The sequence below is a fragment of the Mobula hypostoma genome, unplaced genomic scaffold (genome assembly GCF_963921235.1).
Source record: "Mobula hypostoma unplaced genomic scaffold, sMobHyp1.1 scaffold_100, whole genome shotgun sequence".
Lineage (NCBI taxonomy): Eukaryota > Metazoa > Chordata > Chondrichthyes > Myliobatiformes > Myliobatidae > Mobula > Mobula hypostoma.
The window spans coordinates 85,945-113,542 of record NW_026948183.1 but is presented as its reverse complement, the minus strand read 5'-3'; the positions used below and the strand labels follow the sequence as shown (position 1 = coordinate 113,542).

The window sequence follows — 27,598 nt, the reverse complement described above, 5'->3', positions numbered from 1 at the left end:
TTTGGCTCGAACCACGTGTTAGACAAGCTCATTCAAACAAAATGAGTCTTCGCGTTTTTCACTACAGGCGTTGTGGAACAGGGTGCGGCGTTACATGCTGAATAGACTGAAGATCAGGTTTATGAGCGTGTTATCAACTGAACATTGCTCAGGGTGTGATCACTTACTGTTAGGGACATACAATTCAGATGCTCGGATTCACTGAAACCAGACCCAGGAGTCCAGCACCAGGTAAGAACAGGGACTGTACTGGGCTGTGTTATGGTGTTTTAATAAGCCCACTTTGCACGGCACGTATTTGTAGTTTTTCTACCTTATCAATACTATCGATTTCTCTTCCTCAAAGGGAAAGGGAAGCAGATCTTTATTTCAATGTGTTTAATTCCACTGAATACAGATTCTCTGCAGGCAAGGGAATTAATTGTTGCAGACGGTCGCAGGGATGTGTCACTGAGATCACAGTCCTGTTTGATCATAGAGAATGACGGAACAAGACTGGGGGTGGGCGGGGGGGGGCGGATTGTCCTGTTATGCCGGTTGATGTATATGTGAGATAAATGGTTTGCCAGGCAAATTCACCAGCGGGAAATGGTCATAATTTCATATGAATCTACTGAGACATGGTAACTTGTTTCCAGTACGTGAGTAATAAACTGAAGGGGAAGGGCGTTCTTATCTTGCTGTTGACTTCGACCGGTTTTTATCTCTGGGAGATGGCTATCTCGGCACAGTTGCTCCACAATCGGCCCATTACTGTAATGGTACAACTGTGGATTCTGTCAAAAATGGGTCTTTCTAAACAGACTGACTTTTAAGTTAGCTCCAGGCAGCTGGGCACCCTTACGGAATGCCCAGTGTTAAATAAAAAAAAAAGCAAAAACAAAAATACTCCAAATGCATAATATTTTACAGGAGTTGACAGCGCCCTTCCTTCTTCTTTCAGTGAGCAATAAACCCACAGTGATCTTTGCCCTGAGCTGTCGCTGGAGTTTATAATCTGACGATAAACTGGTCCCAGGGTGAACAATAAATCAAAGTGACGGCACCAACAGAACCGGACTAGAATGTGGGTTGTGCTCCCTCCCTGGGGCAGATCAAATTTTCGAGAGAAAGGTAATAATTACATCGCGCACTGAAGTCGTACTTTTGGCTCGAACCACATGTTAGACAAGCTCATTCAAACAAAATGAGTCTTCGCGTTTTTCACTACAGGCGTTGTGGAACAAGGTGTGGCGTTACATGCTGAATAGACTGAAGATCAGGTTTATGAGCGTGTTATCAACTGAACATTGCTCAGGGTGTGTTTACTTACTGTTAGGGTCAATAAAATTCAGATGCTCGGATTCACTGAAATCAAACTCGGGAATCCAGCACCAGGTAAGAACTGGACTCTTCTGGGCTGTGTCATGGTGTTTTAATAAGCCCACTTGTCAGGGCAGTATTTCTAGTATTTTTTACCATATCAATATTGTCTTTAAAATTGCGCGGCTTTATGGATCTGTGTACTTTATTATTCTCATTGTGTGTGTGTTTTTAGGAAAGACGAGGCAGATCTGGCAATGTTATTTATGTTAACAAATATTGTGGTAATTCTCAGTGGCCGTAGATAGAAATAGCAAGTTCTACACTCACTGGGCATTTTACTCTGTACCACCTGTACCTAATAATGTGGCCACTGTGTGTATGTCCGGAGTCTTCTGCTGCTGTTGCCCGTCCGCTTCAATAATGACCGCTACGCTACCGTCCGCTTCAATACCGACCACTACGCTACCGCCCGCTTCAATACTGACCACTCCGCTACCGTCCGCTTCAATACTGACCACTCCACTACCGTCCGCTTCAATACTGACCACTACACTACCGTCCGCTTCAATACTGACCACTACACTACCGTCCGCTTCAATATTGACCACTGCACTACCGTCCGCTTCAATACTGACCACTACGCTACCCTCCGCTTCAATACTGACCACTACACTACCGTCCGCTTCAATACTGACCACTACACTACCGTCCAGTTCAATACTGACCACTACACTACCGTCCCCTTCAATACTGACCACTACGCTACCGTCCGCTTCAATACCGACCACTACACTACCGTCCGCTTCAATACCGTCCACTACACTACCGTCCGCTTCAATACTGACCACTACGCTACCGTCCGCTTCAATACTGACCACTACGCTACCGTCCGCTTCAATACTGACCACTACGCTACCGTCCGCTTCAATACTGACCACTACACTACCGTCCGCTTCAATACTGACCACTACACTACCGTCCGCTTCAATACTGACCACTGCACTACCGTCCGCTTCAATACTGACCACTGCACTACCGTCCGCTTCAATACTGTCCACTATGCTACCGTCCGCTTCAATACTGACCACTATGCTACCGTCCGCTTCAATACTGACCACTACACTACCGTCCGCTTCAATACTGTCCACTATGCTACCGTCCGCTTCAATACTGACCACGTTCTCTGACTTAGTAGAATTAGAGGTAAAATGTTTTTATCCCCGGGTACTGGATGAATGGCTGAATTTGCCTGTATTCGCTGGTAATAGGTAGATACAGGATATTAATTGTTTCGCTGTTATTTAGATGAAGAAGAGGAGGTTTTTTTAAATATATATCCGTCGGTGTTTAGATAAATCATTGAACATCGTGTGGAGTCTGGACAGGGATGTGGCGAACATGTTTGCTGCTGTAGGGGGAACTGAAACAGATGAAGATAGATGAGGTTGTTGTTATGAGGTGGAAATAGTGTGTGTTTGGAATTCTCCTCCTCAAAGGAAAAAGGAGCAGCTTTTTTTTTTCCCCGATGTTGTTAATTCCGCAGAACACAGATCCTTGACAGACAAGGGAGTGAAGTGCTGTCGGCGGTCGCAGGGATGTATCACTGAGATCACAGTCCGGCTGTGATCTTCGAGAAAGGCGGAACAGGACTGAGGAGGCGAATGTCCCGTTACTATTTCAACATACCAGCAGCACACTCCGACAAATAAGAGACCTCCTGTCAATTTAATGTCTACTGTTTTTCCAACCTTCCCTGACGTGGAGCGGTAGACGTATTCGTAAAATAAGTGCGGTGCCAGACAAATTCGCCAGCGGGAAATGATCATAATTTCATCTGATTCTTGCAGTGATCTGGTAACTTGTTTCCAGTCAGTGAGCAATGAACTGAAAGAGAAGGACGTCCTTATCTTGCTGTCGACTTTGACTGGTTGTTATCTCTGGGGAGTGGTTATCTCGGTACAGTTCCTCCCCAATCGGCCCATTACTGGAATGATCCAACTTCCAACATCTGTTTAAAATGGCCCTTTACAAACAGACTGGCCTCGAAGTCAGTTCCTGACAGCTGGGGCACAGTTAAATCTGGAGAAAGAGAATGTCCAGTGTTCAAAAAAAAAGTACACCAAATGCATAATATTTCATCAGAGTTCACGGCTCCCTACTTGTACTGTATCTGTGCAATAAACCCACAGCGAACTTTGCCCTGAGCTGTCGCTGAGGTTTATAATCTGAGAATAAACTGGTCCCAAGGGGAACGATAATTTAAAGCGACAACACCAACCGAACCGGACCAGGATGCAGGTTGTGACTCCTCTCTGCAGCAGATGAAAATTTCTGGAGAAACATTGCCATCAGCACCGACGTATTGATTCTCAATCAGTTTACATGTTAGAAAGGCATACTCATGCAAAATGAGTTTTTTTTTGTTGTGTTTATTTGGAATATTTCCGTGTCAGGGATCAGGTGGAGGGATGATACTGGGCAGAGTGTAAGTATATTTTATGACAGTGTGAACTGATCTATACCAGGGTGTGCTTTCTCACTGTCAGGATCAGGATTGAACGGGAATTCTCCCCACAGCCCAAAGTAAGGACTCGTAACATACTGTCCGCTATTACGGTGTTTCATCCCGTCAAATTATTGTCCCTGTATTTGCGATTGCAAGCACAGATATCCACATTTTACCAAAAATACGTATTGGAAGTTCTGGAAATGAAATCAACGGACTGATTGCATGTGTAGTAGGGAATTAGGTAGTGTAATGGAACAGCGGGCTCTAGGAGTGCAGGGCGGGTTGAAAGAGTTTTGCTCACCGGCCTTTATCAGTCAGTATATAGAGTACAGAGTTTGCAGCATCGTGCAGTTGAGGCTGTGCTTGGAGTACCACCGCAGAGTTTGTTGCGCCGTTATAGAAAAGTTGTGATTAAACTGGAATGAGTTTAGAGATGATTTCCGAATATGTTGCCAAGACTAAAGGCCTGAGAATGAGCAGTGATTTTTCAGAAATGTTTACAATTATGAGAGTCAGAAATAAGGTCAGTGTTAAGTCTTTTTCCTGAGTGCAGGGGAGACCAATAGCACGGAAATTGATTTTGCAAGTGAGGGGAAGTTTTAAAAGGGACATGAACAGCAACGTTTTCATGCAGAGGTTCCTGATTATTTGCAGAGCGCTACCAAAGGAAGTGAATAAGGCGGGGACAAGATTATTATTGAAGGAGCAGTTGCGATGGGTGAATGGAGTGAAGTGGCCTGAAGGGATATTGACACATCATAGGAAATCGGGACCATCTCTGTAGGCAGCGTGTTCGGCATGAATTCGTCGGGCCGAACGGTTTGTATCCATGCTGTATTGCTCTGTGACTCTATCAGTAGGATGCACCAGATATTGCTGATCAGACATATAGACATGGTGTGGAAGTTGATGTTAACGGGGAATGTTTGGTCCCTAAACCAACTGCTGCTGTGATACAGGGGAGGGGGATCCTGTCATATTTACACATTCATCATAATCTCTCTGACTCATTGTCTCTTTGTGTGTAATTCAGAGCATCACCAGCAGGTGGAGCTTTCCTGCACCGGGACGAAAGTTTAAGCAAGAAGACTACAATCATCAGTCGTCAGTCACAATCATAATGGACACAGGTATGATTATGATTAATCATTCTAATCAGTTTAATTAAACTTCGGTCTTCATGATGTACAATAGTTCAAATGAAGAAATTTATACAGGCGCTAACAGGGCACAGAAGATTTCATCAAACGTGGTCATTGATACCAGTAGTAAAACAGACTTGAGTTATAGATCATTCCAACAGTTCCAGGGCAGGGACCTGACCGGTGACCGCGACTCTGGCACTGAATCTGATGCTGTGGCTCAGACTGTGTTCATAGAGGAACAGAGAGAAGATTATGTGGGCAAGCTACAGACACCCGGGTGGTATGTTGCCTTCCAAGTGCCAGGGTCAGATCTCAAACAAGAGAAAAATCTGCAGATGTTGGAAATCACACAAAACGCTGGAAGAACTCAGCAGACCAGAAATCGTCTATGGAAAATTGTACAGTTGATCATTTCGGGCATGTTGCCTGAGTTACCAGGGCCTGATCTCTTGGATCAGGTCCAACGCATTCACAACGTCAAGGGTGAGCAGCCACAAGGCTTGGTTCATATTGTCACCAATGACATAGACAGACAAGCTGAGGAGGTCCTGAAGAGTGATTTTAGGGAGCTAGGTATAAAGGTGAATAAACATGATTTCCAGGATAGTAATCGCTGGAATGCTGCCTGTGCCATGCACTAGTGAGGTTTAAGAATAGGATGATTTGGCAGGTGCATGCGTAGCTGAGTAATTGTGCATTGAGCAGGGGATTCAGAATGATGTATCATTTGATCTCTACTGGGGACGGGTTACACGTGATCCAGAAGATAGGGGGCAATATCATTCTGGGCATGTTTGTTAGCGTCGTGTGGGAGGTTTTAAATTAATTTGGCGGGGTGGAGGATTGGGGGCTGGGTGCTGGGATCCAGAGTGACAGTGCTGAGGAGAAGGATAAGCATAGTTGGCTTACAAACAGAGGCAGTGTGTAGTGCGATTCCCAGCAAGGAGACACTGATAAAAGTGCAAAATTGCAGTCAACAGGCTGAATTGCAACTTAAAAGGCGGGCAAAATCGAAAAGGGCGAACACAGGACTGATGGTGTTATATTTGAATGCGCGCAGTACATATGTAGATGAACGTGCAACAGTTCCAGATTAGCGTGTATAATGTTGACGGCATCACTGAATCATGCTGAAAGGAGATTGTAGCTGCGAGCTTAACATCAAACGATAGGCATGGCATGAAAATACAAGCAAGTAGGCAGATGGGGTGGCATGCCTCTGTTGCTAAAGCAATAAATCAAATCATTACAAAGAGGTGTCATAGGGTGTTGAATTGTTGTGGCTAGATCTAAGAATCTGCAAGGTTAAAAAGACGCTGATAGGCAGTATAGACACACCCACAAACAGAGGAATGAATGTGATCTACACAGAAGGGAAAAAAGAAAATGCGTGACAAAACGGCAATTTTATAATCGTCATGGGGGATTTCAATGCAGATAGACTGGGACATGTTGGTGCTGAATTACAAGTGTGGGAATTTCTAGAATGCCAACGAGGTGGCATCTTTAAGCAGCTCATGGTTGAGCACAGTGGAGGATTAGCTATTCTGGATTGGGTGTTGTACAATGAACCGTAATTTGTTAGAAAGCTTAAGGAAAAAGAGCCCTTTAGGGCCAGTGATCATAATATGAGTGAATCCACACCGAAAGTTGAAAGATGTTCAGCACATGCAAAATGCTGGAGCCCTGCTGAATACCTCCAGAATTTTATATTCGTTACTTGGATTTCAAGCTTCTGCAGATATTCTCCTGTTCAAATGTATCAGTATGACAGTGGAGGAAATGGAATTCTAGAGGAATCAGAGATGTTCTGGCCATTTTTTGGAAAAAAGGACACTGGCAGGGATGATGGCAGAGCAGCAAGGCCTGGAATTTCTGGAAGCAATGAGAAAAACACAGGACCAAGTATTTTAATAGCACAGCGACACAACCGTAGCTAACAAAAGAAGTTAAAGCTTAAATGATAGTCAAAGAGAGGGCACATTAAGGAGCAAAAATTCATGAAAGATAGAGGATTGGGAAGATTTAAAAATAGAACGCAATTAAAAGGTCATTAGGATTGAAAAGATAGAATACAAAAGTAAGCTAGCCAGTGATAGGAGGAAGCAGAAAGTCTCTTCAGATTCATAAAGTGTAAACAAAAGTTCAGAGTGATATCAAACCGCTGGAAAACAATGCAGGACAGGCATTAACGGGGGACATGGATATGGAAGATGAACAAAATATGTATTTTGCATTGGTCTTCACTGTGGAAGACACTGGTAGTATGCTGGAAGTATTCGAGCGTCCGAGTCTGAAATGTGCAAAGTTACCAGGCAGAAGGTTCTTGAACAACTGGAAGATATGTGTGTTGATAAGTTATCTGAACCATTTGGAGGGCATCCCGGGGTTCTGAATTAGGAGGCTGAAGAGATTGCGGAGGGAATAGTAATGATATTTCAAGAATCACTAGATTCTGAAATACCGCCATACGACTGGAAATTTGCAAATGCCACTCCTCTTTTCAAGATGGTGGGGGGGGGGGGGGGATAGAAAAAAAGGAAATTTAAGGGCTCTTAGTCTGACCTTAATGGTTGGCAAGATGTTGGAGATGGTTGTTAAGGATGTGATTTCAGGGTACCTGGAGGCATATGATAAAATAAATTGTTGTCTCCGTGGTTTTCTCAAGGGAAAATCGTGCCTTTCATTGAAGAATCCTGGAATTACTTGAAGAAAGAACCAACAGGGAAAATCGGTTGATGTTGCGAAGGTCTTTGACAAGCTGGCAAACATGAGGCTACTTAACACGCTATGAGTCCATGGTATTACCGGAAAGATACTAGCATGGATAGAAGAGTGGCTGATTGGCAGGAGGAAAAGACTGGGGGTAAAGGGAGCCTTTTCTGGTTGACTGCTAGTGACTAGTGCTGTTCCATAGGGGTCTGTGTTGCAACCGCTTATTTTTACATTATATGTAAATGACTTGGATTACTTAATTGATGGCTTTGTTGGAAAATTTGCGGACGATACGAATATAGGTGGAGGGGTCGGTAGTTTTGAAGAAGGAGAGAGGCTATAGGAGGAATAACAGATTAGGAGAATGGGCAAAGAAGTGGCAAATGAAGAGGAGTTCAAGAAGTGGTCATGCACTTTTGTAGAAGAAATTGAAGGATAGACTATTTTCTAAATGGAAAAGCTGATGTGCTTGGGATTCCCTGTACGGTATCCGTAAAGGTTAATTTGTAGATTTAGTCTGTGGTGAGAAATGGAAATGCGATGTTAGCATTCATTTCAAGAAAAGGGGAATATAGAAGCAAGGATGCAATGTTGAGACTTTTTAAAGATGAGCCCTTAATTGGAGCATTGTGAGCAGATCTAAACCCCTCATCATAGAAAAGATGGGCTGACACTGGAAAGGGTTCAAAGGAGGTTCCTGAAACAGAGTGCAGAATTGACCTGCTTGTCATATGAAAAGTGTATGATGGCCGTGGGGCTCTATTCACTGGAATTCAGACGAATGAGCGGAGACCTCAATGAAACTGATCGAATGTTGAAAGGCCTCGACAAACTGGGCGCAGAGAAGATGTTTATTAATGGTGGGAGAGTCTAAGACAAAAGGACACAGCCTCATGGTAGAGGTGATTCCTTTTACAATGGAAATCAGGAGGTATTTCTTAGACAGACAGTGGCGAGTCTGTGGACGTCATTGTCTCAGGCGACTGTGGAACCAAGTCTTTCGTATAATTCAGGAGAGGTTAATACATTCTTGATTGGTCATGGCATGATGTGATATGGGGAGAGCCCATGCGATTGTGGCTGAGAGGAACAATCGATCAGCCATGATGAAATGGTGAGCACATTTGATTGGTGAAATGGCATAGTTCTGCTCCTTGGCCTTATGGTCCTATGGCTAGATAAGACCAATACACAATACGGAACAGGAGCAGAATTTGGATATCGGCCCGTCAGGCATCCTCTGTCATTTCATCATGCCTGATTCACTTTCTCTCTCAATCCTATTCTCCTGCTTTCTCCCTGTAATCTTTCACACCCTGACTAATCAAAAGCATGTCACCATCTACTGTAAATAAAACCAATGGCCTGGCCTCAATAGCTGCCTGTGGCAGGGAATTCGTTAGATTCACCACCCCTTCGCTGAAGAAATTATTCCTCATCTCTGCTCTAAGTGGGCGTGCCTTTATTCTGAGGCTATGCACTCTAGTCCTAAACTCCCCCAACTATGGGAAACATCCTCTCAAAACCCACTCCATATAGGTCTTTCAATATCGATAGGGTTCATTCATATCCACCTTTCATTCTTCTAAACTCCCACGAGTACTGCCCAGGCCAAGCTCATATTATAATACTTTCATTCATGGGATCAATCTCATGAACCTCCTCTGAATCACGTCCTTTCTTAGACAATGTTACCAAATCTGTTCAGAATACTCCAGCTGAGGCCTCACCAGTGCCTTTCAAAGCCTCCTCATTATATCCTTGCTTTTATACTCTAGTTCTCTTGACCTGAATGCTAATATAGCATTTCCTTCCTCACCACGGATCCAATCTACACGAGGACTTCCAAGTCCTTCTGTGCCTCCGATTATTGAATTTTATGGCCGTTTACAAAATAGACTACGCTTTTGTTCCTTCTAATAAAGTGCATAACCATACACTTCTGCAACTCTGTATATCAACCGCTACTTCTTTACCCAATCTCCTAATATCTCCAAAGTCAGTCCATCTGCAGTCTCCCTGCTTCCACAGACTAGCTGTCCCTTTATTTACCTCCGTATCCTCTGCAAACTTGGCCATAAAGCTATCAATTACGTATTCTAAAACATGGATATATAAAGTAAAAACAATCGCTCCCAGCACAGATCCCTGCGATACACCACCAATCTCTGGCAGCCAGCTCGAAAAGACTCCCCGTTATATCTACTCTTTGTCTCCTGCCAATCAACCGATCCTCTATCCATGTTAGTACCAGTCCGATAACACCATGGGCTCATCTTGTTAAGGTGCCTCCTGTACGGCAGCTTTTCTTCTGAAATTTAAAGTGTACAAGATCCACCAATTCTCCTTTGTCTACCCTGCTTATTATTCCCTCAAAGAATTCCAACAGATTTTTCATCCCAGACTTTCCCTTTAGGCAACCATACTGACAATTAATAAGTAAACTGAAAACATTGTTTAGTCCGTGTAGCTGTTTAAAAAAATAGAGGAAAAGATGCTGGCAAATTTCTACAGCTGTACCCTGATGAGCCTGCTGACTGGTTGCGTCAACATCTGGTCTGGAGGGGCCACTGCATAGGATTAGGGCGAAAGCTACAGAAACTTGCAAACTCAGCCAGTTCCATCATGGACACTGTCCTCACCAGCATCAAGTGCACCTTCAAAAGATGATACCTATGTAACCCTAAAAAAATACCTTCTTCATTCTTAAGTTACTCCCATCACCTAGGACATGTCCTCGTCTCGCTTCCATCAATGAGGAGTTAGGGACACATGCTCAACGGTTCAGGAACAACATCTCCTCTGTCACCACTGGAAGAGTCAGTGTTGTTCCTCAGATTGAGAAAAGCTACAGAGGAAATCCAGTAAATCATCAGTTGTACAGAAATTAGTGGAGAGTATGCTGAGAGATACATTGTAATTGTAGCTGAAATCATATAGAAATCGTATAGCATTATTAAAGATGGTCAACGTGGGTTTAGCGCACCGGACTATGTTCTGCATTCGGAGGAGGACTGATGAGGGAAGGACAGTGACATTTTCATACATGGATGTTAGTAAAGTTTTCACAATGGCCCCTTCAGATAGACAAATGCGTAAGGCAAATTCGATCCTTGGAGACGTGCAACGTTAACTTGCCCAAACAAAACAGGTATTGCTGGCAATATCTGTGAACAGAGGTTCAGTGTTGAACGCTCTGTAATCTGTGATGTTTATAAATAACTTGGGAAAACTCTTAAGTGGCTGATTCACAAATTTACAGAAAATGCAGAACTCGGTGGAGTTGTGGAAGTTAGGAATATTTGTTAAAGTATCGGGTAGATTAATGATCAGCAAAAGGCATGGGCTGAAAGATGGCAGCTGGAGTTTAATACAGGAAAGTGTAGGAGTTGCACATTTAATAGTCAAATATACGAGGGAAGTACAAGACAGTAAAGCACAAGACCCTGATGAGAATTGATGTACAGAGGAATTTTGGAGAACAAGGGCGTACCTCCATGAAAAAGGCAACACATGTGGTCGGATCGTAAAATCAATCTACGACATCGGTCCAGGGTTGAATCCAAATGTGGAAAAGTCTATAAGACCCACCGAGTCTGCTCCTTCATTCAACCATGAGCTGATCCAATTCATCCAGTCATCCTCACTCCCCTGTTTTCACCCCATATCCTTTGGTGCCCTGGCTAATCAAGAACCTATCTATCTCTGTTTAAATACACCCAATGACTTGGGCTCCACAGCCGCCCGTGGCAACAAATTTCCGGATTTACCACCCTCTGACTAATTTCTCCACATCTCAGTTTTAAAAGGACGTCGTTCAATCCTGAAGTCGTGCCCTCTTGTCCTGGACTCCTCTATCATGGAAAATATCTTTGTCATATCTAATCTGTTCAGGCCTTTTAACATTTGGAATGTTACTATGATATTCCCCTTCATTCTCCTGAACTGCAGGGAATACAGACCAAGAGCTGCCAGACGTTCCTCAGACGGTAACCCTTTCATTCCTGGAATCATTCCCGTGAATCTTCTCTGAATCCTCTCCAATGTCAGTGCGGTAGCTGTAGGGATCTTTGATTAGGATACAACTGCGGTTTGTGTACAGTTCTGGTCTGTACATTAGAGGAGAATGTGGAGTCTCCGGAGAATGTGAATGAATTACAGATTATTAGATATAACGGGAGATTAGGGACAGGCTTGGATTACTTTCCTTTTAGTGTCGGAGGCTGGTGACGGAATATATCAAATCATCTGAAGCATAGATTACACAGACACTCAGTCACTTACTCGGTGTTGAAATGTAAAAACGAGAGGGCATGAGTTCATGCGAGAGGGGTGATTGTGCAAAGAACATTTACGATGCAGGTTTTCCACTGACAGAGATCAGTGCCTGGAACGCGCTGCCAACGAGGCGATGGTATCAGATGAGATTACAGCGTTTAAGAGACATTTAAATGGCCACATGGACAGGCAGGGACTGGAGGTATATAGACCATGAGCACGTAGACAGGATGGTTTCACATTGACATCATGGTCGACAGAAACATGGTGTCACGAAGGATCTCTTCCTGTGCTGTACTTTTCCATGTTCTATGTCTGTTCACAGATCTGAATTCCACTTTCACCACCTTCCTGTCAAATTGTGACGATCCCCAGCTGTACCGGCTGACAATATTCTACATGGAGCGACTGGAACAGGCGATTGAAGAGGGTGCGGAGGGTCTCGGCCTCATGTTAACAGACAAGGATCACTTCACTGGGCCAGAGTATCACGTAAGTGGAAAAGACACAGTTTGACAGCAGATTCTTCGACAGACTGACTGAACCGATCTAACGGAACAGGTCTGTGTGGGTCAACAAGGCAGCTTTATTCAGCAGATTGATGTTCTGACTGGAATTTGTCAAGTAACCGAACACATAGTAATCGATACAAACAGTTGCGATACGAACAGTGATTGACTGTCAGTAATGTAACATGTGATGGTTACTACCAATTGACAGAGAACGACTTTATATTGATCTTTCAGTTTTCCAAACACGTTTCCGTTGCTTAACCTCGGCTGTCACACAACAGACTTCTGGGACTCCACAGTTCATCTAAATTGTGACTTCTTTCTCCAACTATCTGGGGTCTTCCCTCACTATCATGGGACACCACCGCCCCGCCCCGCATCACTTAAACAGATAGGATTTGACTGTTGTCTCTCTTTTGAACTACTGACCCTCTTGAATTTGATCAAATATGCCATCATGCCGCATGGCCCAGTTACCTTCTGTTGCTTGTGACTTTTGCATTTTGAGTTTGTAATTACCAGCATTTAATGGTGACCCTCAGAATTGGAAAAATAGAATTCAAAACATTCCAAACATCTGCAGATATCACAAAATTGCATCTAGTCATCTTTACAAATGTCCCTGTGTTCCTGTGGCACATTCACCAGACGAAATTGTAACGAAGAACCACAAACTGTAACTGACAATAACATTTCCCATGAGACAGCTGACAGTTTCACTCCGAGCTCCCTTCTCGGCATTACCAGTACCGTGGTCTATCACACATACACAGAAGTCCTAAAATTACTGAATGCTGACACTGGACACCTCATGGAGTCTGGCAGTGAAATGTGAGCCTCCTGCAGTTCACCAGCAGTTACCCCAGGGAAAATCGACGGTGACTCATTCATAGTCCGATCTAGTCATATTCACCGAACTCTACAGTACAGCAACAGGTTCTTCGGCCCATATAACCGACATCGACCTATTAATCTGCTTACTCCCATTGATGTGCACCCTGACCAGAGAGGTCTATACCTCTCCCATTCATGTACTCAGCCAAATTGCTCTTAAATGTTGAAATCGAATGTACTTCAACCACTTCCAATGGCAGCAGGTTCCATACTCTCACCAAACTCTGAATGAAGAAGTTTACCCTCATATTCCCTTCCACCTTTCATCCTCATCACATGGTCTCTAATTCTAGACTCACTCAACCTCAGTACTAACCGACTGTTCACACTTACTCTATAGAATTTATAAACTTGTATACCGCTATGAAATCTCTCCTGATCCTCTTCTACTCCAGGGAATAAATTCCTAACCTTTCCCTATATCTCATGTTCTCGGGTCCTGGCAACATCTTTGTAAATTTACTCTGCACTCTTTCAATCTTTTCTATATGTAGCTCCGCACAATACTCCAAGTTAGACCTCGGCAACATCTTATACAATCTCAACATATTATCGCAACGGCTGCATTCAGTAGGTTGGTATAGGAAGTCCTATGTCCTAAAAGCTCTCTTTACAGCCCTACCTACGTTCCACAATTTCAAGAAATTATGCATCTGTGCTCCCCGATAACTTGGTTCTACCGCACTGTTTAAGCCCTCCCACTCAAGGCCTGTACTTTCGTGGTTTGTCCTCCCAAAGTGCAACACCTCACACTCGTCTTCATTAAATTCTTTTGCCAATTATTTCCCATTATTTCCAGCTCTTCCAGGTCACACTGCAAGCTTTGATAACCATGCTTGCTGTCAGCTACCTTGGTGGCACCACAAATTTGCTGATCCAGGTTATGACATTATCATCCAGAACGTTGTTATATATGGCAAACAGAACCCGACCCACTGCTGATCACATCAAAGTTGCTGGTGAACGCAGCAGGCCAGGCAGCATCTGTAGGAAGACGTACAGTCGATGTTATGGGCGGAGACCCTTCGTCAGGACTAGAAGGGTCTCGGCCCGAAACGTCGACTGTACCTCTTCCTACAGATGCTGCCTGGCCTGCTGCGTTCACCAGCAACTTTGATGTGTGTTGCTTGAAATTCCAGCATCTGCAGATTTCTTCGTGCCAGTGCTGATCCCTGCGGCACACCATTAGTCATAGACCTCCAGTCAGAGAGTCAAATATCTACCAACTCTCCTAGCTTATCTCCCGAATCCAATGCCTAAACCAACTTACTCCCAAGTGACTGAATTTTCCTTAACGAGCTCCCGTGAGGGACCTTGTCAAAGGCCTTGCTAAACCCCTGCAGACAGCATACAGTGCCTTGCCTTCATTGCTCTCCTGGTAACGTCCTCGAGGAACTGTAAGTTCCTTAGACAGGATCTACCAGGCACAAATCAGTGCTGACAATCCTAATCAATCTTTGTCTATCCAAACACTCATATCCAGTCCTTTAGAGAACCTGTCAATAATTTTACCACGGCTGGTGCTAAGCTCGCCAGCCTATAATTGTGTGGCTTATTCTTACAGGCTTTTCAAACAGCAGAACAACATTATCTATCCTACAATCCGCCCGCATCTCACGTTTTAAATATTTTTGCTGGAGCTCCTGCAGTTTCTGCACTCGCTTCAAACAAGGTACGAAGGGAAACCCTGCGGATTTACCCACCCTAATCTGCCTCAAGACAGCAAAAACATCCTCCTCTCTAATCTGTACAGGGTCCAAAATGTCTCTGCCATTTTGCCTCACTCTAAAGACTCTGTATGTTCCCAGAGTAAATATTAATACAAATAATACATGCATGAACACATTGAATTTCAAGAGGACCAGTTTTGTCCGTTGGTATACTTTTGTTCTGAATATATTTGATGAAGAGTTTGGGTTCTCTTTCTCCTTGTCTGCTAGAGGAATCTCATGCCGTACATTAGCCCTCCTAATTTCCTCCTTTAGTAACTCTTGCATTTCTTATACACATCAAATATCTTATTTGTTCCTTCAGGGCCGCATATCTCTCAAAAAAACAAGGTTCCCTAAACCTGTTATCCTCGTCGTTTATACGGTCATGAACATTCAAGCTCGGCGGTCACACTCTGCATTAATGCATTCAAACTCTGCTCTCAGAATATCAGTTTTGGAGCCCTCACACTTCCCAAGCACATCTTTGCCTGAAAGTAACCTGTCCCAATCCATTTTCGTCAGATCTTTTCTGATACTATTAGAAATGGGCTTTCTCCAATTTAGAATCTGAACCAGAGGGCCAGACCTTTTTTTCCGTAATGATCTTTAAAATATTGGTATTATAATCACCATATCCAAAGTGTCCTCCTGCACACACCTCTGTCACCGGTACTGTCTTTTTACCTAATAGGAATTCCAGTATGTACTGTCTATAGTTGTAACCCGAATATATTGATTCCGGAGATGTCGCTGAACTCATTTGAATGGCAACATTCCACCCAGCCCTTTAAATTATGGGTGTCCCGTCAGTAAATGGAACGTTAAAATGATCGACCATCAGAACCTTGTGTTTCTGGCAAGTGTCTGTGCTCTCTCTACAAATATGATCCGATATATCCCATTGACTATTGGGTGCTCTATAATATAATCCCACTAACGTGCTCATCCCTTTCTTATTCCGGAGTTTCACCTATGTAGTCTCATTGGACCATCTATTCAGTTTGTCCTGTCTGAGGAAAGCAGTGATAATTTTCTCTGACTAGTCATGCCATCTCTCCTTCTTTAATCCCACCCGCTCTATCGAATCGTGTCTAACACAACGGAACCCTGGAATGTAGAGCTGCCAATCCTGCACCTCCTCCAAACAAATCACATCAATTGTTACAATGCTGTAATTCAATGTGCTGATCCACTCTGTAAGCTCATCTGACTTTCGTACAATACGACTTGCATTGAAATAATACACAACTCGGAACATTAGTTTCACTATGTTCATCATTTAGTCTCCTGACTAGGTATGTCGTTTCAACAACATCTTTCCTGCACAACCACTCCACGAATCACATCGGTTCTTCGCCCCCTTGCAAGTCTTGTATAACAGCTCCCCCTAGCAGCGCTAATAGCCCTTTCCGCAAGGTTATCAGCCCTCTCCAGTTCGGGTACAAAACGATCTTGCAACGGCCCGTGATATGTTTGCAAATTTGATCCTCTAAATCCCATTGACTATTGGGTTGTATATAATATAATCCCATTGACTATTGGGTTGTATACAATATAATCCCATTGACTATTGGGTTGTATACAATATAATCCCATTGGTTGTATATAACATAATCCCATTGACTATTGGGTTGTATATAATATAATCCCATTGACTATTGGGTTGTATATAACATAATCCCATTGACTATTGGGTTGTATATAATATAATCCCATTGACTATTGGGTTGTATATAATATAATCCCATTGACTACTGGGTTGTATATAATATAATCCCATTGACTATTGGGTTGTATATAATATAATCCCATTGCCTATTGGGTTGTATACAATATAATCCCATTGACTATTGGGTTGTATATAATATAATCCCATTGACTATTGGGTTGTATATAATATAATCCCATTGACTATTGGGTTGTATACAATATAATCCCATTGCCTATTGGGTTGTATATAACATAATCCCATTGACTATTGGGTTGTATATAATATAATCCCATTGACTATTGGGTTGTATATAATATAATCCCATTGACTACTGGGTTGTATACAATATAATCCCATTGACTATTGGGTTGTATATAATATAATCCCATTGCCTATTGGGTTGTATATAATATAATCCCATTGCCTATTGGGTTGTATATAATATAATCCTATTGACTATTGGGTTGTATATAATATAATCCTATTGCCTATTGGGTTGTATATAATATAATCCTATTGACTATTGGGTTGTATATAACATAATCCCATTGACTATTGGGTTGTATATAATATAATCCCATTGTCTATTGGGTTGTATATAATATAATCCCATTGACTATTGGGTTGTATACAATATAATCCCATTGACTATTGGGTTGTATACAATATAATCCCATTGACTATTGGGTTGCATCTAATATAATCCCATTAACGTGGGCCTCCCCTTCTTACTGCTGAGTGTCAGCCATGTAGACTCAGTAGATGAGCTTTCCAGTTTGTCCTGTCTGAGCAATTTAGTGGCACTTTCTCTGACTAGTTACACCACCGCTTCTTCTTTAATCACTCCCGCTCTATCGAATCATGTCTAACGCAATGCAACTCTGGAAGACTGAGATGCTAGTCGTGCATCTCCTCCGATCAAATCACATTAACGGTTGCAATGCTGTAATTCAATGTGCTGATCCATGCTCTAAGATCATCTGCCTGTCCTACAATACTGATTGCATTGAAATAAAACACATTTTGGAACGTTAGTTTCACCATGTTCATCCTTTTGTTTCCTTACTTTGTATGTCGGTTTAACAAAATCTTTCCCACACAACCAGTCCACTATCGACTCTGGTCCTCCAACCCCTGCAACTCAAGTTTAACACCTCTCCCTCCCCATGAAGCGTTAACAACACTTCCCACAAGTCCAGCAGACCTCCTCTAGTTCGAATGCAAAACGATCACGTCTGTCCAGGTCCCATCTTCTCTGGAAAAGCGCCCAATCATCCAAAGATCTAAAGCCCTCCATAATGTACCATCTCATCAGCCATACGTTAGACTGTATTATCGTCCTATTTCAGCCCTCACTAGCATGTGTTATGGATGGCAATCCTAAGAACACAACCCTGGAGGTCCTGCTCTTCAGCTTAGATTCGAACTCCATGAACTCACTTTGCAGGACCTCATCACACTTCCTGCTCTTGTCATCGGTACCAACGTGGACCTGTACGTCTGGCTGCTCACCCTGCCCTTAAGAAAGTTTCAGAGTCGACGCGAGGTATCGCTGACCTTGGCAACACACCATACAAATGAATCTCGTCAGAAGAATCTCCTGTCTGTTCTTCTAACCATTGAATTCCCCCTGTCAGGGCAGCTCACTCTTCTCACCCCTTCTGTGTCACAAAACCAAACTCAGTGCCAGAGACATAATCGCCGTGTCTTTCCTCTGCTCGGTCATACCCTACAACTGTAAGCCGTACACCTGTTATAGAGGGGTTTCCTACAGTGGCTGTCTTTCCCTTTCCTACCCATCCCCCCCTCCCTCGCTGACGGTGACCCAGTTACCTCTGTCCAGCGCTTCGGGTATAGCTCCCTCCGTATATAGCCTGTCAGTCAACCTCTCAAGTGAGAATGATCCCGGGTTCATCCAGCTCCAATTCCTGAGCACAGTCGGTAAGAAGCTGCAGCTGGATGAAATTCCTGAAGGTGCAGTTATCGGGGACACTGGAGGCCTCACTGCCTTGCCACACCCAGTATGAAGAGTATTCTACTATTCTGCATGGTATTCTCACTGTTGTAACCGTGAAAAGGAAGGGGAAATACTGATTGAAATCTACCTAAAACCCCTGCCTCTCCTCACTGAACCCTCTCTGACACAAACCCTCAACTCCCCACTCTATCTCTGGCTCACCCACGCTACGTGTGCTCCAATTAAATCTTGCCAAGTATATGATTCCCCGCAATCTGTGGCGTTCAGAAGGTCATGACTGACCCCGCTCGCTTCTTTTAAAATCCTTTCCCCACTGTGAACACTTCAATGGCTGTGAGTGATCTGTGGGGAGCAGAATGTGCTGGGTCAGTCCATGTTCAGGGTAGATTTGTACCCATCCCTCCGCTCCTCAATATATTCCCCATTGTTCATTACAGAGCGTGACTGAGCTGGCGGAGAAGGGAAACCGAGCGGGAGCTTCCAAACTCCTCCTGGATCTGGTGATGGAGAAGGGCTCCGGGGCCTGGAGGGTGATGTGGGAATCCTTTGTGAAACTACACCACCATTTACCGAAGCTGAGCAGAATATTGGATGAAATACGGGAACGAGGTACGGTGAACAATACACTGTGTGTTACAAATGTAAATGCTGATGAATTTACAGTATTACACAGAACAGACTTCATGCAGGTTAATCTGTTTGAACAGGTGACGGCCAGTTCGCCTACATGGACACTGAGCGGGGTTTATCTGAATTGCCCACACATCTGAAAGGTAAGCAATGGAACGGAAACCTCAAAGTCTGTACTTCACTTGAGAGTCTGAATACCTGTCTTTAGAGGCCGGTTTAGAGACTGTCGGAGTCCGGGAGACAGGTTGCTGTGGCTACAGGACAGGCAACCAAATGCATTTGTCACAACACCCAGCACCTTCCGGGTCTCGGGCTGTGTACCGAGAGGTCTCTATGAGTTCGATAATCAGACATTCCCGTCCGTCAGAGAGGAAGCCTCAGTGTTCCCCTTTCCTAAGGCCGACTATCCGGAGATTTGACCAAACTGAAGCCAAACTGTTCCAATTGGAACATCCAACTTCAGCAAGGAAAATCTCAGACCTCCGATCCAAAGTAGAGATGAGATTTGTTGTTATTCCTCCATAAGACCACAAGACGTGGGAGCAACATTCTTCCATTCAGCCCATTGGCTCTGCTCTGCCATTTCATCATGGCTGATCCCGGATCCCACTCAGTCCCATACACCTGCCTTCTCGCCATATCCTTTGATGCCCGAACTGATCAGGAACTTCCGCCTGAAGTATACCCATGGACTCGGCTGCCATTGCAGTCTGTGACAGAGCATTCCTGAGATTCACTACTCTCTAGCTAAAAGAGATCCTCCTTATCTGTTCTAAAGGATCGCCCCTCAATTTTGAGGCTGTGCCCTACAGTTCTGGATACACCCACCATGGGAAACATCCTCTCCACATCCACCCTATCTGGTCTTTTCAACATTTGGTGGGTTTCAAAGAGATTCCCTCGCATTCCTCAAAATTCCCATGAGTACAGGCCTAAAGTTGCCAAAACACACCTCATATGTTAACCTCTTCATTCCCGGAATCATCCACTTCAATCTCCTCTGGACTCTCTCTAATGACAACACATCTTTTCAGAGGTACGGGACGCAAAGCTGTTGACAATACTCCAAGTGCGGCCTGACTACAGTCTAGTAAAGGCTCAGCATTTATATTCGATCCTCTTTTAAATAAATGCCAATGTTGCATTTGCCGTCTTTACCACAGACTCGACCTTTAAATTAATCTTCTGGGTGTCTGGCGCCAGACTCCAAAGTCCCTCTGCATCTCTGATGCTTGGACCTTCTTCCCATTTAGATAATAGTCTGTTCCTTTTACCAAAATGCATTGTCATACTTTTCCAACACTGTATTTCATCTTTCACTTTTTTGCCCATTCTTCCAATTTGTCTCAGTCCTGTTGCAATCGCACTACCTACCCCTCCACCTACCTTTGTATCATCCGCAAACTTTGCCACAAATACATTCATTCCATCATCTAAATCGTTGACAAACAATCTGAAAGCCAGCGGTCCCAATACTGATCCCTGCGGAACAGCACCAGTCACTGGCAGCCAACCAGAAAAGGCCCCTTCTATTCCCACTCGCTACTTGCTGCCTGTCAGCAATTCCGCTACACATGCCAGATCTTTCCTGTGACGCCATAGATCTTTATCTGGTTAAGCAGACTCATGTGCGGCATCTTATCAAATGCTTTCTGAAAATCCAAGTAAATGGCATCCACGGACTCTCCTTTGTCCACATTGCTTCTTACTTCCTCAATGAATTCTAACAGAAACCATGCTAACTTATGTGGTCATTAGCCTCCAAGTACCTCGAAACCTTAACCTTAGTAAGAGACTCCAAATCTTTCCCAATCACAGATGTTTGGCTAACTGGCCTATAATTTTCGTTCTTTTGCTTCCCTCCCTTCTTAAAGACTAGAGTGACATTTGCAATCTTCCAGTCCTCCAGGACCATGCCCGAATCAACTGATTCTTCCAAGATCATGACCAATCCATCTGTCATCTCTTCAGCAACCTCTCTCAGGACTCTGGTCCATCTGGCCCAGGTGACTTTGCACCTTAAGAGCTTTCAGTATGCAGAGAAGTTTTTCCTTTCTAATAGCAAATGCATTCACTCCTACTGCTTGCCACTCGCAGACCACTGCATGCTGCTAGCATCTTCCACAGTGAAGATACATGCAAAGTACACATTAAGTTATTCTGCCATTTGTTTGTTCAGCATTACTATCTCACCAACATCATTTTTCAGTGCTCCAGTATCAACCTTCACCTTCCTTTAACTCTTTATATAACTGAAAAAAGCGTTTATTATCCTGCTTTATATTATTGGCTTTTCTGCCCTCATATTTCATCTTTTCGCTTCTTATAGATTTTTTAGTTGCCTTTTGTTGGATTTTAGAAGTTTTCTATTCATTAAATTTTCCCTCACTTTTGTTATCTTGTATGCCCTTTACTTGGTTTTTATGCAGTCCTTAACTTCCTTTGTCAACCGTGGTTGCCTACACGTGCCCCTTGAGAACTCCTTCCTCCGTGGGCCATATCTATCCTGCAATGTATGACCTGTTCTCGGAAGATTCAGCCATCTCTGCTTTGCTGTTATCTCCACTAGTATCCTTCTCCAATCTATCCGGGTAAGCTTCTCTCTCGTGCCTCTGTAATTCACTTTATTCCAATGTGATACTAATACTGTAAGTTATGCTTCTCCCTCCGAAACTGCAGTACAAATTCACTCATATTATGATCACTACCACTTAAGGGTTCTTTTACATTAAGCTCCCTCATAGGATCATGGTTATTACATAACACCCAATCAAAGATAATTTTTCCCTGAGTAGTCTCAAGCACAAGCTGCTCTAAAACGCTAACTCATCGGTATTCAATAAATTCCCGCTCTTGCGATCCGACTCCTGAAGTTTGTTGGATTTTCTTATTCCCCATGCATATTGAAGTTTCCCATTACAATTACCTTTATTACATGCCTTTTCCAGCTCCCTTTGCAATCTCAACCCCACACCTTCACGACTATTTGCATGTCAATATAGGGTTCCCATAAAGCTTTTTTTTTTAATCCTTGCAGTTTCTTATGCCCACCCACAATGATTCAACATTCTTTGACCCTATGTCACCTCTTTCTAAAGATGTGATTCCATCTTGAACCATCACAGCAACAATGCCACCACCTATGCCTTCCTGCCCGTCCTTTCGACAAGACGTAAATCCTTTAACATTAAGCTCCCAACTGTGGTCTTCTTTCAGCCACGACTCAGCGATGCCTGCAACATCACACTAACCAATCTCTAATTGCGCCAAGTGTTTGTCCACCTTATTCCGAATGCCGCGCGCATTTAAATACAAAGCGTTCAGTCCTGCATCTGCGCCCTTTTGAATTTTGTCTATGTGGTACAATTTAACACTTTGCTCTGTCTGTATCTGAACCCAATCACTGGCTTGTCCTTCCTTACATTCATGTTACACCCATCGTCTACTTGTAAACCGGCTGGTTCATCCACAGCTCTATCGTCCGAATTCTAATCCCCCTGACATTTTAGGTTAAAACACTCCCAACAGCTCCAGTAAATCTGCCCGTAAGAATATTGGTCCCTATCGGATTTGTGTGCAAACCGTCCCTTTTGTACAGGCCCTACCTGCCCCAGAAGTGGTCCCAATTATCCGGAAATCTGAATCTCTGCCCCCTGCTCCAAATCTTCAACCACAATTTCTCTGCCACCTCATTCTATTCTTATTTCCACTGTCGGGTGGCACCGACAGCAATCCTGAGATGACTACATTTGAGGTCCTGCTTCTCAGCTTTTTTTTTCTAACTCCATATGTTCTGTTTTCCAGACCTCCTCCCTTTTCTCTTCCTATGTCGTTGGTACGAACGTTTGCCACGACCTCTGGCTGCTCAACATCCCTTCTCAGGATATTGTGGACGTGTCCGGAAACATTTCGGACAATGGCACCTGAGAGGCAAAGACCATTGGTGTTTCCTTTTTTTTTTGTGTCCACAGAATCGCCGACCGATAGACTCCCTTATTACCGCTGCCATTCTCTTCAGCTTCCGGCTCTTCCGCGCATCACTGAGGAACTGCCTGAGTTCATGTACCAGCTCCTCGGAGATTAAGAGACTGTAGACTAGTGTGGGGCGTGTTACATCATGACTCGCTCAGCCTGGAAAGGGAAACAGAAATTACGTTACTTTTCTGTGGCTCAGTGCTGACAGTTTAATCCTAAAGGAGTGTCAAGAACATGGGGTCCATTGTGAGAAAAGTAAATGTCAGTTGAGCAAGTAAATTGCGCCCGCCCCCCCCCCCACCCCCAAGTGTTACCCTCTGCAGTGCAGAGTGGAGCCTTAACAGCGAATCTGAATCAGATCAGAAATGTTTCTGGGCCATCGTTCATTTTCAGACACTTTGTCTCTGATCTCCAGATTTCACCCAAACAATGTCTTTAACAAGTATTTTTTTATTAAAGAAAATATGTAGTACTCTCCATGTTCATCAGATCAGGCATTGACAACCTATTTCTGTCCATCCTAAGCTGTTCAAAGGAATCACAAGGAGACTCTGCGGACACAAACTGAAACACTGAGAGTGAACACGATCCTGATGAGGGAGAAGGTGAAGGTTTTCCAGCTGGTTGATCGATACGCTGAGCTCACGGTCATTTCTACTTTCGAGATCAGAGACTGGTGGAACATGAGCTGCTGGCAAGAGGCAGAGACCATGAGGAGTGGAGAGAAAAACATTTCCGTGGAGAGCTGGAAAAAATCCGGACTGATCGGTTGTTCCAGAGGAGTTTTCTGCGAGAATTTAAAAGATTTGTCTTTGGAAACAAAACAGGCATGTCTGCAGCAGTGGCCAGAGTCCCGGGAATCGGGAAAACGACAATGGTACAAAAGATTGTTTATGACTGGGCCACGGGGAAAATATACCAACAGTTCCAGTTTGTCTTCAGTTTCAAATTCCGGGATTTAAACTCCATTAACTGCAGAATAAACCTGAGAGAACTGATTCTGGATCAGTATCCTTACTTTGGGAATTCCCTGAGAGAGATCTGGAAGAACCCAGAGGGATTGCTGTTTATATTTGATGGTTTGGATGAATTCAAACACAACATCGATTTTGCTGACAGTCGGAGAGACACAGAACCCAAGCACCAGTGCCCAGATCCCGAGTGGTGGTGTGAAGTGTCTGACATTGTGTACAGTTTAATCCAGGGCAAGCTGCTCCCAGGGTGTTCAGTGCTGGTGACCACCCATCCCACTGTGTTGCATTTATTGGAAAAGGCGGATATCAGTGTTTGGGCTGAAATCCTGGGATTTGTTGGTGATGAACGGAAGGGATATTTCATCAGGTATTTTGAAGATCAGATGGTGGCAGCAGATGTTTTCAAACATGTGGAGGAGAACGAGATCCTGTACACCATGAGCTACAACCCCTCCTACTGTTGGATCCTCGCTCTGGCACTGGGCCCCTTCTTCACACAAAGAGTCAGGGACCCACAGCGAGTTCCCAAGAGCATCACCCAACTGTACTCCTACTATATTTACAACATCCTGAAAAACCACGGCCATGAGATTGAGAAACCCTGTGATGTGTTACTCAGGGTTGGTCAGATGGCCTTCAGAGGAGTGTCCGAGAAGAAGATTGTGTTTACAGATGAAGATTTGATCAAATACAATCTCCAGTCTTCCCAGTTCCTGTCCGGGTTTCTGATGGAGCTTTTGGAGAGAGAGGACTCTGCCCGGAGCGTGGTGTACACATTCCCACACCTCACCATCCAAGAGTTTGTAGCTGCAGTTGCACAATTCCTGAATCCACATCCCGGGGATATCGTGAAATTCCTCACTGATGCCCACAACACATCAGATGGGTGATTTGGGGTATTTCTCCGTTTTGTTGCTGGTCTCTCCAACCCAATGACAGCTCGGTGCCTGGAGGAGTTTCTGGGTCCAGTTCCTCATCAAACAACCTGCCGGGTGATTGACTGGGTGAAGGAGGAAGTTAAACGCCAGAGTGGAAACACGGGGAGTGAAGCTGGTAAAAGGAGCCTCCTGAACACATTGCACTACCTGTTTGAGTCTCAGAATCGTGGACTTGCTCAGGCCGTACTGAAATCTGTGGAAACATTTTCATTCAGTGGAATGACACTGACCCCAATTGACTGCGCGGTCCTGTCTCATGTCATCGGGCTCTGTGATACAATAAAACATCTCGACCTGGGGAACTGCAACATTCAGTGTGAAGGAATCCAGCGGCTGGGACCCGGGCTGCACAAGTGCCAGGAGTTGAGGCAACTTGATTTATCTGTCACTCTGAACTGTGAAACTGTTCCATTGTGTTGTTTCAATGTAAAAGGATTTGGGTAAAACTGTAGTGAATCAGATTGTGAAGAATTGTAACAAATGCCACCCCATTTCTTCCTGTGGGATCTCTGTTCCCCATACCCCTTCCTCTTTTTTCTTCCACCATCTCCCATCGACATTTCCCCATTCACAAATCTTCCTCACTGTGGGAGTTTTTCCCCTTCACCCCTGCCCCTCCCGACCCTCTCGCATCAGAAATACTTTTCTAACCATCGGGGAATGAGAGAGAATATTTGGAGTTTACAGGGTCACACCGACAGACTAAATTACTGACATTCGGTGAATACCCTGGAGCTGGGCAGCGAGGGACATTGACAGTGATGGGAACTCCGATCAGTGATTTACTGAAGGATTTAATGTTTCCTGAAATATCCCAGTGAGAGAAATTCCCTCAGACCCACGGATTGAATCACTTTGTTCATCAATTTATCTGTTTGTGTTTAGCCTTGGGGCGAATGAACTGGGAGATTCAGGAATGAAACTGGTGTCTGCGGCTCTGAGGATCCCGGAGTGTAAAATACAGAAACTGTGGTAAGTACCAGACTGTGGGAGATTGTGTTTACAGTCACTGGGTGTCTGACACTGAACATTAATGTGATCAGTAATTGTGTTACTGATAAACACTGGGGATTTGTACCGTCTCCTGTCTCTCTGTGTCCTTCACCCTCACTCTCTCTCATCTCCAGGCTGGGCAAAGTCGGTCTCACAGATTCTGGTGCCGAGGATCTTTTCTCCGCTCTCAGTACAAACCCATCGCTGACGGAGCTGCAGCTGGACTTAAACTCGCTGACAGACCGATCTGTCCCCGCTCTCCGCCGTCTCATATTGACCCTCCCGAGTCTGGAGTGGATCTGGTGAGTGTTTGTGTTAATGTTCAATGTGATAAAATATCAGCGGATCCACGGGTTTTCTGGTGATATTTGTCAGTGAGTGTTGTTGAAACATTAACCCCAGTCCCCTGTTACTGACACTGTTGTGTGATCTGTTTATTTCATCTTTATTCTCTCGTCTGTTTCAGGCTGTGGGGGAATCAGTTCAGTGAGACCGGGAGGAAGGAATTGGGACCTCTGGAGGAACTCAGATCTGGACTGGCAGTGATCCTGAACATCTGAATGTGTGAACATCCCCGCCAGCAATGGAACCCGCCACTGCAGCCCCACAGTGAACTATGTACTGACTGCAAAGCTATGAAATTGCATGTGAATTGCCTCCCCTCCCCCAATTCCACGCTTTCTGCATCACCAGCAGACTGGGACATCTCACATCTTGCTCCCTCCGCCAGGCCATTAAGCTGTCAACAACTGTGGTCAGGAACTGATCTCTGGGGTACTCCAAACCCTGCCTCCTTCCACTCTGAAAACTACCCACATATCCAGCCACACAGTACCGACAGATTATCAATCTTCAACGAGAAAGCCTAATCAGCTACTCCTGAAGTTCAATACCATTGCTGACTCTGAGTTTACCAACAGGAGGGAGATAATAATCAGAAAGTCTCCAGTCGCAGCCGTGTAAATAAAATGTGATCTCAGTGGGTGTGTGACGCATGCTCAGAATGCGAAGGAGACAGACAAACTGAGCCAAGTCACAGACTGATGAAGGGGAGGAATGATCCATTTTGATACCGAGAGGGAAGCAGAGAGTTTGATATTGTGCCTGATGCTGGAACTGTAGACAGTTAGAAGAAGAAGTCTTGTTCCTACAAATTGTTTTGAGCTGTGACAGTGTTTTTATCAGAAGTGTGACGAAAGAGAGTTACAAAAAGTACACATAGACTAAGATGTTAACTGTCCTCTGCTGGCACCAGTGGGATCAACAGTTGATCTGCCACCTGTCTTCAGGAGAAAGAGAGATAAATAAGACAATGGAGCAGCATTTGGA

The 27,598-nt window shown here is 44.1% G+C and overlaps 1 pseudogene; it reads left to right on the top strand.

Moving 5' to 3' along the window:
- Positions 1-1,219: 1,219 nt before the first annotated feature.
- On the top strand, positions 1,220-26,829 carry LOC134341500 (NACHT, LRR and PYD domains-containing protein 12-like; annotated as a pseudogene).
- The last annotated feature ends 769 nt before the right edge of the window (positions 26,830-27,598 follow it).